The following is a 12,663-nucleotide window of genomic DNA, read 5'->3' as shown; positions in this document are numbered from 1 at the left end:
CACTGTGTGTTATTTTCTGACTGTTAGAAAACAAGTAAAATGGATCAGCTAGAGAAGTTCACATGTGTGTGTGTCCGTGAAGAAGAGAAGTTGGGGGGGGGGGGGGGGGGGGGGGGGGGGGGCTGAAGGGGACGAGAATGGTTTGTGTCAGCACTCCCCCTGAGAGATGAAAGCAAATGCTGGCTGTGTCTTAAACTATTAGGGTAAGGAGCGGTGTTACCCCCCCCCCCCCCCCCCCCGATTTCCCCTCCTACACCTCGGTGCCAGACATGGACGGACAGAAAATAGTTCCCCGCTCTGTGCTGCCCTTCTCACTTGAGAGAATTAACTTACACTGGGGCTGTGTGAAACGGCATTGCGAGGTATTTGTGTGGCTTTTTGGCCCCTCTGTGTTTCCAATTATTTGCTCGCTGGACTGTGGCGGCGGCGCGGGCTGATGTAACGAGACAGTGGCATCTCCGCCGGCTCCGCTGGGCAGGTGGGGGACAGCAGACACTTGTCATCTTCTTGTCAACACTCGTCTGCGGCATAATCTTGTTTGGAAACACACCCTCGAGTTTTTTTGGAAGGAGCAGGTCTGTGAAGACGGCGAGGGGGCGGGAGGGAGGGGGGGGAGCATGACTCGCGGGACACCTTTTTAAAGTCCACAGGCAGGTACAAGCCACCTCCTCTTCTTCCAGGTTTGTATGTTTGAGTATTTTTTATTTTTTAAGAGGAGCGGGTTCATGCGGAGGGCAGGGATTCGAGATTTGAATAAAGTTAAAATGGAAACATCTTCAGGGCACACTCTGACCTGTCAGCCTCGTTTTCCTCAAGTGGAAGCGACGAGTGCGGCCGTGCCATCCCTCAGAAACGCCCTTCTTTTCTTTTAACTCTCTCTCTCTCTCTCTCTCTCTCTCTCTCTCAGCCCTGCCAGGTCAGGTTTGGCACACACAACACCCCCCCTTCCTGTCACAGCATACACACATTTCATCCATTGTCAGCACTGCCGAGAGCAGATTTGCTCTTTAAACTAATGGCCCGTTATGTGAAACAGACCTGATTACTGCCTGACAGAAGGAATTAGGGCCGTGCATGAGCCAAACGAGTGCGCCGGCATCCATGACCTGGCACAACCACTTAGGCTGAATTGTATTTATACTGCACGCAGTAAACATGCACTTGATATATTCAGGAGGAATGAAGAGGACGGAGATGTACGGCTAACAACAACGTACTTGACTTTGGTAGCATGTCTTATTGATCTGACGTTTTCCAAAGGATTCAAGTAATTTATCGGATTAGGTATGCGAAGGAAGGGAATGTATTTACTCATTAAAAAGCACAGTTTATAGTAAGAGCAGAGAGCGGAGCCAATCTGTTTGATCTACAGTATAAACTCGGACAGGAAGGATGTCTGAGTGTTTGCTGCAGAACAAAACAGGAAGTGTAAAGTCTTCAAAGTCAAAGTTTCAAGTTTGCTAGAGTACAGAGTGTCAGAGTCTTTTGAAGGACAGATTTAGGCTGTGAGGCGGATGATGATGATGATGATGATGGAGATAAGACACATGTCTATGGGCTCAAAAAGAACACAAGCATCTTTACATTTGGTTTTATTTTTGAAATGTTATTATGAAGGTCAATAATCTCTTCTTTGCTTCAAATCATGGTGAATACACTCTGCTATGAAAAGTCTCCTGAACTGAAGAATGACTCGAGTTTTTAATCATCCTCGACCGAAAACAAAACCCTCAGAGTCACCTCGCTTATAGTGGGAGAAAAAAAGACGCCTCCGTCCTCTGGAGTGTCATCAAACATGCTTACAATTAATTTAAAAAATGTTTTGTTTAAACCAATGCTCAACAAATGTCTGCATAGCTTTTTATTTTGATGATTGATTTATTGTAAGTATTTGTAAAGAGCAAGAATACTCTTATTTTACAGCTGATTGGTGTTTATAAGTTTATTGTATTTATGAGGACATGCGAATGTGCTCAGTGACCATTTAAACTAATCAACTGAAAAGTTAATACTGATTTTACGAGTAACTTTAAAATACAGATCGTTTTTATTTGTGTTTTTTAGCCATCTGGCAAAACATTTGCTAATAATGTCCGGTGTTAAAGACGTGAGCTTCACTTTTATAACTAACAAATAATATCTATTAATACTCACTCATGTGTTCATCAGGGAAACATTATTCTTCTGTGTTTCACATGTTCTGCTAAAATGTAATTTAGGGTTAGATTAAACAAAATACATCATTTGACACATTTCTCTCAAATTTCTCAAATTAAACACACAGTTCAAACTCAAACGTGAAATGACCTGTTTGACCTTCTTTTTATTCTCTTTAATAAAACAGTACAAAAAAAATGGTAAAATTAAATGAATAAATAGTTAATAACATAAACTACATCTAATCGACACTCCGAGATCCAAATAAAAAGTCAGACAAAAACCAGGTTTTACAAAATATTAAATTAACTATGATAAGTCAGTGCTTCCAAAAAATCCAGGCGTCCGTTGGAAATCATTTCCCCAAATAAAAAGTGTGTGAAGGTTGACGTTTCTACGGACTTTAAGTGCAACAATGATTTTAATAGAGAAGAAGGGTCGATTGATGTTTGTATGGGTCGGTGAGGTTTTTTTCAGGGGGTGGGAATTTATTTATTTAATAGGGACAATAAAATTTAACATCGTTTCAATACATACATGAAACTGATGTGCTGCATAAAGAGTATATAGCTATTGCTGATTTCCAACTCGTGTCCTTAGTTGGAGTAAAAATGTCGATGACATAGTACCCCATAACACCATATGTTGAATATAATGTGTTTGTTTCTTTATCTTGTCATATAAAACACACCTATACTTAAATGTACATTGTTGACTTTGATTAAAATCAATAAAGAAATTGTGAAAAAAAGTACATTTTATGAAACACAGATTGAAGTCACTGATAGTAACTTCATCATCACATAATGTAATGAAACAAAACTTGTTTTTTTTTATATGTATCTAATGTATCTGTTGTCTCTAACCTTCTCTTTTTAAAATCTTAAAATGTGAATTAATTCATCGCTGACGTTAGACTTTGTGTTGCTGAGTCATTCTGGTGTTTTTAAACTTAGTCCTCATTTATTGAGTGATTTCTGGTCAAAATGATGAATATTTTTAAGTGCTTCCTTAGATGACTTCAGCCACGGCGTCACATTAAGAGGGATTTATTTTTGTTAAAGAGACTCCTCTCTGAAACTAGATTAAACCATATCATTGATCAGTGGAAGCTGTGAGAGTCAGTCACAGGTGACAAACAGACACTATATATTATATTTCTACTCTATCTTTCTGTATTTTATCTTTTGTATTTTAATTGATGTTTTATATTTTTACTTTAATTTTTAGAGTTGTTATGCTCCTGCTCCGTGTGTCTTCCCCGGAAAAATAAAGTTTTTTAAATGGAATTTAAATTGACCTAACAGACTACAAGACGATGCTGCACTACTGCTTCCTTTATCAGTTCTATTTTCATGTGAGTAAAAAAAATATTATATTTGATAAGAAAATTACCACTTAACAAAAAACGAAGCCACAAAATAACAGAAACAAAAGTATTCATTTGGAGGACCTCCGTGTTCTGCTAAGTTGAATACTATTTTTTTTGTATGGAGTCCGGTGACTCTGAAAAAAAGGGATTTTAAACCTTTAATTATTCTAATCTATTAAGCGTCTAGCTCTTTAAAAATATTGTTTTTCTCTGCAGGGATCATGATATCAATCTGAGCCTGTCAGTGGTTATTTTTATTTATTTTAAAGGAATCATCTTTGACTTTTTATCAGCCACATTTCCCCCTGTGATGATTACCATGTGCATCATTAATGCATTTATCACTGACAAATGAAGCATTGTTCCAACCCTTTTAAACTCTGGTTTTAAATTTTCAAAATAAAAGAAGAACTCTGTGAAAATGTCGTTTTTGCTGACTCATTGTTTGAGTCCAGGATTGAAAATGATTTTTTCCACTAAAATACTGTTGAATAAAGTTTAAAAAAATAAGTATAAGTGAACGTCTGCCCTTTCTCCTTCCTCCAATGAGCCATTTTTCTGAATGTGTGGTGATTTCTCTGTGTTCAGTCTGACCGTGTTCCAGTAACAGCAGCACAAAGTTGCCGTGTCACATGAGCAGGCTGCTGCTACTGCTGCACGGCTGGAATAGCTCCACATTCAGTCGAGTTGAGTTGTGGGTCACATGCTGTCGCTCCCCATCCATCAGCTCACTTCCACCCGGATAACGGTGCGGGGAGGGGAGCCTCTCAAAAAGGCCAAAGGGGACGAAGGTGGGGCTGAGCATGGCAGGAGGGCAGTCATGTGACCCGGCTCGTCCAACCAGGGCGACGCTGACCTCGCAGATCTGCAGGTGTCGGAGTGAAAGTGATGTGACTTTGCGGTGACCTCCAGGCACAAACGCAATATGTCGGCCTCTTCTGCAAACATAGAAAAACGACAGTTACTTCATATACAGTAAAAGCGTGCACTCGATATACTGTACATTCACTAAAGAATCGGCTGTATACACACGTTACTGCACAAAAAAACAAAACGTCACATGGCATTAGAGAGTCGGGATGTTGAACACAAAGCAGCAGGGGTGAGCATGGGAACAGCATTGTGTGTGTACGTTCACATATAATATCGCACAACACAATAACAGAGTTAAGGTGCTTTTGACCCCACTTAGCGACGACATGTTTGACAGGAACTCAAAGCCCAAATCCCAAACACAGAAAGAGGTTAAAATAAAACTAAAGGTCATGCACGATGGGACTTAAAATATCGAGGATGAAATACGGAGTGAATCATGAATGAGGCATGATGGGATATTTTCCTCCCGGTGCAGAACTCCCATTTAAAAAATAAAGCATCAATAAAAAATGAAGCGGGAGGAAAAATCAAATGTCAGTTTGTCATTTAAAGCATGTTAAATATTGCAGAGGGGTAATTCCTCTTGGTTTTCACGTTTTAAACTTGTAGCTTCGTGTATCTGTTGGCTAGAAGCTTGAAAGCCTCGGGCACGGAGGGAGCGTCTACAGCAGGACAACGGCTCTCTTGTAAAACTGTTCAGGCCTCGCTGTCACATTTTATTAGCTGACATTGCATGTTTTTTTTTTTAATACATGAAAAATTCTGCTTCCACAAGAAATTATTGTTATGTCTCTGTGCAGCAGGTGTATTTCTTTAGTATAGTATATTCCCGCATGTCATTCCCCACTCACTCTCTCTCCCTGGTTTCTGACTCTATCCTCTGTCCTGTCTCTAAATAAAGGAATAAAAAGCCTAACAATGACCCTTTCAAAAAGTCACACAATTGGCCAGATGGCAGACTGTGAGATGATGGTGAGTAATAAAGTTCATTATGAGGATTTTTTTTCCTTCCTAATCTTTATTCAGTATTTTGTTCCCTTCATTTGTCTTTAGGTAAAATGTTCTTAACAAAAAAAAGAGAAAAGTTCAATGTAAAAACTGATCATATGTATTTGTTGTTTGAATATTTAACGTTAATATGTCCATGTCTGTCGGCCAGAGATTTAAACCCTCCCAGTCGACCAGTCCGACACTTTATCGGCCGCAGGAGGAGAAAAACATTCAACCTATAGAAACACTTTAACAGGGCAGAAAATCGCCGACCTGGCAACCCTGCTATCTGCTGCAGATTTACACAACCAATCAAATGTCAAGTCTGAGGATTTAAAAGTACAGCGCACATGTTATCTGATACCAAAGACTCACTCTTTGATTTAAAACATAATAATAAAAAAAAATAATAATAATAATTATAATAATAAAAATAAACGCAGCAGGACAAGGTAATTGTCTTTTAATTTCCTGTCCGTCTCTGCTGTCGGTGAGAAATGGAGTTCATGAATCGATAAATCAAGTGTTCCGAGCCGAGGTTCATTTTCTGTGGTCGGCCCGAAGTCATCGGATACTGCCCGGTTTTATTCTGAATTCACAGGCAAGGTTGAGTGTACTCATAGGGGGCGCACACACACACACACACACACACATATATGAATATAAAACTAATGGCACAGTTATGTTAGTGTCCCAGCACATAAATCAGCTGATGAACAAACAGCCTGCTCTTATTATGCTCCTCATTAATCTGCTTTTTGATTTGATCTGAAACAAAAATACAATTTGAAAAATCCTTCTGACAGTAATTAAAAACATTCAGTGGAATAAAACCCTCTTTTTTATTTATAATAATGCCTGGTCAAATGTAATCAAGTTTACAGGACGATCTTTTCTGCTTTTTGTTTGTTCGTCATTGTTGCTGTTTGCAGTTCATCATTTTTATTTTTTACATGTGTGTGTGGACATATTTTGTTCTGCTTCTTAATGCTGTTTTTTATACAATAATTGTTAAATGCACTCCTATGTTTTTACAATCATTTGAACATCAGAGTGTTCCTGTGCAGTCTGATGAAAGTAAAACCCAAAATTACTTTAACAGCCAATCATACGACGGAGGATTAGGGCCACGTTAATTTTTTTTTTTTTTTTTTATTTGTTTCGAGATTAAAGTCGGAAATTTATGAGAATAATCTCGTAAATTAACCAGTTCGAGACCAGCCTGCGTCTTAAAGTATTTTCCTCTGCAGACAACTTCCTCCAAGTCAGTGTGGTTCTTTCTTCAGAAAAGCCACAGTTTCTTGCAGTATCTTTTCAGGGTGCTGATATTTTATGACAATGTGAAGATGATGATGTGCCAAAAGCATGTGTAGTTTCATATCTGCATAAGTAAAGCCCCAACACAACTATTTGTGTCTGTTATCGGTCTGCCTTGTTAAAGTGTCTCATGTGCAGAGCCAGTTTGTGTCCTGTTCATACATCATTTTACAGATAAACAAGGTCTTACAAGTTGAAGTGAAAACTTCTCTTGAACTAACTGTTTTTACTGACTACACAAGGAAGTATCCTATTTCCTTATTAGTGAAACCTTTAGGACAAGATGCTCCATGTTTGTCATTTGAGAACAGGATGCTGCTGCTCTTCTGATATAGACTAAAATAACGACTTTACTATTTTATAAGACTTTAAGAGTTCTACTTTTTCTAATTTTTTGCGCAGGCTGGTCTCGAACTCATTAATTTATGAGATTAAACTCGTAAATTTCCGAGTTTAATCTCGTAAATGTACGACATTAATCTTGAAATTACGACATTAATCTTGAAATTTCTATTTTTTAATTTTTTTAACGTGGCCCTAATCCTCCGTTTTACAATCAGCACAGAGTTGTACTTAAGTCTATTTACTGTCACACTTCATTAGCATGAATGCAAACTGTCAATAAAAGCAATTCAAACATCAGCTTCTCTAAAAAACTGTCAGTTAAAACATTCCTGCAGAGGTGATAGTCTGTCGGCTGCAGGTTGGACTCTGAGCCTCGGCCCTTTGATGCAGGTCTGCCAACAGTTGCTCGTTATGGTGAAATTCATGCATCAAGTATAAAAAAAAACATTGAGCTGAATTATGGGACATTTTGGATCGAGGGTTTCAGCAGCTATACGGATAAATGAGACAGGATGTTTTGAAGCTGATTTTGAGCTTTATTCTTATTTTAAATTATCCTTTTTTTTTAGGTACACATGGTGAAAGAGATGTGATAAATGTCTGTAAGACTCAGTTAAATTGATCCAACAAACAGGTCCAGTGATAAAAGTGTGGACTCACATTCAGTGGAGCAGTTTAGCTCCACTCGTACCGTGGTTGTCCATTTGAAGGATGGTGTTTCAGAGTTCAGGATCGGCAACACCCAAAAGTCCCGCTCTCACACTAATCACACTTTAGTCCTCCTGTTGGAAGTGATACTCCTCGGCCTCCGACTGTTCCAGCCACAAACATCACAGTTTCCAGGCCTTGCTGGCGAGCGTGCTGCAGGAAAATGCTGAATGTTTAGAGTAGCGCTCTGTTTATGGTTTATAGATGGTTTAACAGTTCGGCCTGAAATTCCCCTCCACTCTCCGAGAGTGACTGCTCAGGCGCCTCATCCAGCCATTACTTCAGCCTTTTCATTATTTTAAACGTGTTTCATTTACTGCTGTTTTTCATGCACATTATATCCTTACATACTCCGAGCTGTGCAAGCTGCACTTAAACATATAATCAGATAAATTTGGGGGCACTGTGCAAACAAACCAGGGTCATTAGACCCGACCTGCCACCTCCATTATAACCCCCCTGTGGCTGACTCCCTCATTAATTCCTGCATGTTATGAAAATCAGTTGAATATTTTCAACTACAAAGTTATTTTAAATGTAGCAAACAGATCTCTCTTTGTCGTGTTGGAGTCTGGAGCGCTCGTTCTGCGGTTTGAAGCCTGTGTGAGATCAGTGTTTGACAGCTGGCCCGACAGAGACTAGAGTGATTGGAGATGGTGAGACTTACACAACACAGACTTAGGGGAATGCCACATGAGTTAAAGGAACATTTCACCCCAAAACATAAGTTATTACCAACCAGGTATACAGAAGTCAAAGTCAACTTTATTGTCAATTTCAAAATATGCCAGACATACAGTGGAATCGAAATTGTGTTTGTCTCCGTCCCACAGTGCAATACAACCAAAATAAGGTAAAATAAGATAAAATAAAATAGATCAAATAAAATGAGGTAAAATAAGATAAATCATATTTACAGTAATAAATTCAAAATTGTGCAAAAGGTACAAAATGGTAAATAAAATAAAATAAAATTGAAAGAAAAAGTAAACTTGTGCAATATGTGCAATGTGCAGTAAGTCAGCTGCTATAGGACCTATATCAACACTACCAACAAAGAAGAATTTTGCTGTTTAAAGCACCAAAAATGTGTCTAATTAAAAGCTATCATTATGTAACAACTTGCAAAAAAACATAAACGGTAGCAATCAAGGTCACATATTCTCCTTGTCTTCAACCAGTTTAAATAAGTCTCAGAGCTCCCCAAAACATGTGTGTGAAGTTTCTTGTTCTATACTCTGATCCTGTATTTGATCATGTCTATAAACCCCTCTATTTCAACCCTGCTCAGAACAGGCTGTTTCTGTGTCTGTAGCTTTAAATGTAAATGAGCTGTGTCTGACCACGCCCCCTCTCTGGAAGGAACACCAAAAGTAACATACACAAGTCTGTTTTTACAGCATAAATAAACACGTTTACAGCCTGGTACAAATAAACCAAATAGGTCTGATTAGTTATTGTCTGTACAGGGGTCAATTTTTTTAAATGGCTCCGTTTTGATTTTCTGAACGATACGTGTTATCCATATAGGTTCATGCTTTACAGGTGGGCGTGATGTAACGGTTCATCAAGAGGCTTAAACCCCGCCTCAGCTCCAGCACTCAGCCTGTCGTTATGTTGACTGAAAGTTAGGTGTACATCATTACCTGAAGCTGCTGACATCACTCAGGCTTCGACCATTAATATTTACAGTCTATGCAAATGATGGTATCAACACTATAATAACGACAGTTGTCTTCACTGCCCTTGAGTGGAAATTTTTCATTGTCCTGCAGCTAATAGTCGTTATTTCATTAGTAAAAAACAAATAAGTGATACGCAAAAATTTCGGGTATACAGAAAAGGATAAGAAGAAAAATAATGCGACCCCATTGGACCAAAGGATCTGTTTAAAATCATTATAAACTGAAGGACAAACAGCAATAATGAAGCTCAGCTGAGAAAACCATTTAAAGTGGAAACTGAATTCACAGCCAGGTTTTAATCCCCTAATATCTTTTTTTGGCTGCAGTAACTCCTGCCAGGAAAATGTGCTTTATTTAAATTCAGATAATGCTGTATTTAATACTTTCATTATCTTACAAGTGGACAAAATTACTTTGCCAATAGGATGCTCGCAGCGATGAACCCACAGAGAATTACACACTAACTTTACCATTCGACTGTGTTGTGAAGAGCCTTTTAGCCGATATCTGCTTCATCAACTTCATGAATACACATCTCCCATCACGCCCAGCAGCAAACAATGGGCTGATAAAGTTATCAACCAGCTGGGAAACATAGCAGAGAAGTTTAGCAGCTTAAGTCAATTGTTAATTTCCTGAAATTGACTGGAAGAGGATTGGATTAGGACACAACACAACTTAAATACACACTAAGCTAATATCAGAGAATGTGAGAGGCATAACATCTGCATTCATAGTCCATGCCCATTTAAAGTTTTAAGATGGAATATGAGCATTATAATGTGTGACATTGAGTGATATCTGTACAGTTATTCCATTATCCCTCCCTCACTATGACTGTTTTAAGTAATTTGCTGTCATTGTCCTATTTTTAAAGTCAATTTTGGTTGAGTTGTGGCGCTGCTGTCGACTCCATAGTTTGGTTGACCATGAAACTCATTGCCAACTGTCCTGAATACTTTTTTCGCAGACTTTATATTCTGGAAATTCAATGATGAATGATCCTGCAGTCACATAACCAAACAGAAATCAGCTAACAAGGTGGATACCATAAAATCTGAAATTAGAGTCGCACTCTTCGTACACAGTCTGTTTTTGCCCCGGGGGGGAAAACGCTCTCCCTGTGTGATTTTTCGATTGTCCATACCATTGCTGTCATTGTGTCCAATCTAAATGAGATGCTAACAAGTAATGCTAGCTTGCTATTAGGATTAGCATTGCAACAGATAGCTCAGGTTAACTGCTTGTGGCCTCAGTAACCCCTGGCAACGAAAGTCGTCAAAAGATACTTCTGTTTTCTGTTCTATTGTCTTCAGGAGCATTAGGGGAAATAATCTCAGCAGGAAACAGGATGTAGTCTTGTAAATAATGATCCTTCAAAATAAAATGTGTTGGTTTGTGACGGTGTCAGACTTAAGTGTCTTCAAAGCCCTTTTGAAAATCTTCTATTGTGTGGCAGTCGTCCGCTGAAGGCCAGAAATTCAAACATATTTGGTGCATTACATTGATTTAAAAAATAGAACCATGTTGCACTGTGTGTAAAAACAGATCACTGAAGGTTTGGTGTTTATATTAACGTTCTTTTTGATGAATGAATAACTACACTCATTGATTAGTCCAGTGTGTGAAAAACAAAGTTACTCACTGAGTTTGTTATGATCAAGTGTTAACAAAGCTTCATGTACATGAAATCAAATCAATAGGAGCACACACTGCGCTGTGGTTATTGAAGGTTTTATAATGAGCTGTTGAAGCACATTCACTGATGAGTGTGAGGGGGAAAGAAAACATCAATTCATAAAGTTAGCAGACAAAAGCAGTAACTCTCTCAGGACATTAGTCTTGCCAGCTAGTTCTGTACATCTATTATTGTAAAATGAGCGGCTGTGCATAATGATAGGTTGTTATTCTGCTGTAATGCAGGAAATGCCCGGGCTCTCTCAGTTCCACTGTGGTTTCCTTTACTGACAGTTTCAGACAGTGATGCTGAACAAGAAGTGAACTCTGTTGGCGGCTGAGTGTTTGGTTTAGTAATCAAAGCACCAAAGGTTCTTTGTCTTTGACTCCCAGGCTGCTCTTTCCAAGAAATTTAATTGTCTTTCACAGGATAATGTAAGATAATACTGTACAAGAACACAGTCTGCAAAATGATTTGATCACAAAGGAGCCCTCTAACAAGCTAAGATGCTCATCTCTAACAGGTATAAAAACGTTTTTACGGTATATGTTCAAAAAGTTTACTCTGTTTATGCATGCTAATTGCTTTTTAGCATTTAAAAAAAGAGGTATATAAGAGTCATTCCTCCACATTCACCATGCGCGCCATGGTCAGTCAGCGTAACGGTTTTACTCCGTCGAATGGCGCGCCCACTGGGTCAGTTTCTGGAATGTGAGCGCAGCCATGATAAGCTGTACACACATCACTGGAGAACTACAAGATCACGCTGGAATAAAGAGAAAAACGTGCAAACAATATGTTGCTTTGTCTTTCTAAGGATGATTTGTTGTTCTTTTGGTGTCTTTTTTGGCATAATGTTGATACGTAAGTGATGAAAAATAAGATCGTGAGTCTTTATATTGTGTTTTATTTTGAAATAGACCAGAAGCTCTGTGCGTTTCCTTGTCTGACTTCCTGTCCAGGTCGCTCTATTCTATTATCGAACTCCGTTGAAAATAGACTTGCAGCGTATTTGAAACAGAGCAGAGCGTAGTGGCACTGCTGGCACGTGCCAAGACGGACTGCAGCGCTGGCTGTGGAAACACAAGCAATGACTAAAGTGGCAGCGAACGGCGGCATTTAGTGTGCGCCGCTGAAGGACAGCGGCATGCACAGAGTATTTGTAAATTGGGAGTTAGTCTTTCAGAGAGTTACACAAACAAGATTAGTGAAACTAACATTTTAACGCACATGCAAACTTCTTCTGAAATTCATTTCGGCCCCTGGTGATAATAGAGTTAGAAGAAGGCCTGCCTTGGTAGCTGGTGCAGATAAAACAAATGCAGGAGACGGTTTGTTGGCAATCAGACCTTGGTCCTTGCAGGAAACCAATTGGCTCACATATGATCAAGCAAATATACAGGTACACTTAAGTGCATTTTTGTTCAATTACATTTCAGTAGCCAGGCTTAGAAGCCCTGTTATTGTGGTCAGAAAGGAGCGGTGGATAGTAATTTGCTCAAGGCTCTCGTGAGGGCAGGCTACAGTATCTGCTC

This window comes from Labrus bergylta, chromosome 13, assembly GCF_963930695.1.
Source record: "Labrus bergylta chromosome 13, fLabBer1.1, whole genome shotgun sequence".
NCBI classification, from domain to species: Eukaryota; Metazoa; Chordata; class Actinopteri; order Labriformes; family Labridae; genus Labrus; species Labrus bergylta.
This window is presented reverse-complemented; position numbering follows the sequence as displayed.